This window comes from Octopus bimaculoides, chromosome 23 (genome assembly GCF_001194135.2).
Source record: "Octopus bimaculoides isolate UCB-OBI-ISO-001 chromosome 23, ASM119413v2, whole genome shotgun sequence".
NCBI classification, from domain to species: Eukaryota; Metazoa; Mollusca; class Cephalopoda; order Octopoda; family Octopodidae; genus Octopus; species Octopus bimaculoides.
The window spans coordinates 30,622,538-30,623,335 of NC_069003.1; positions in this window are offsets into that span (position 1 = coordinate 30,622,538).

Below are 798 nucleotides of genomic sequence, written 5' to 3' on the forward strand. Positions count from 1 at the left end.
AGCAAAATGCTTAGAATGTAAAGATGGACGAAATGCCACTCAGTTCAAATGCTGCTGAGGTCAACTTTGCCTTTCATCCTTTCAGGGTCAATGGAATAAGTACCAGTTGATTACTGGGGTTGATGTAATCGACTTAACCCCTCCCCACAATATCTCCAGCCTTGTGCTAATAATGGAAAGGATTATTATCATTATTATTATTATTATTATTATTATTTGCACACCACCAGGCAAAATACTTATGGCTTTTCATCTGTCTTTACAGTCTGAGTTCAACTTCCACCAAGGTTGACTTTGCCTTTCATCTTTTCAGGGTCAATAAAATAAGTACCAGTTGAACACTGGGGGTCGATGTAATCAATTTACCCCCCCCCCCCAAAAAAAAATTTTTTTCAGGCCTTGTGCCTCTAGTGGAAAGTCTGCATGAGTTTGTAAAATGTTGGTTTGATTTTGCTCCAGGTTTCTTAACCTTTTAGCATTTAAACCGGCCATATCTGGCCCAAATATTCCTCCAGTTATATATCAAGTCATAATATTGACCATTTCGAACATAAATTAACTGGAACAGTGGATCTTGAAGCAGATAAAAGGGAGTCTGGTATACATGGGCGACTGCTGGTCATCCATAAACAACTTTGACCGGATTTGTGCCTTGGAGAGGAACTTTCAAGGTGCAATCCCATGGTCATTCATGACCGAAGGGTCTCTTTACACTTGTTCTTAACTGAAATTTAACTGTGGAGATCCAAGTTCAGATTCCTGCTTACGGTAACATGATATTACAGTTCTCCCCCCCCC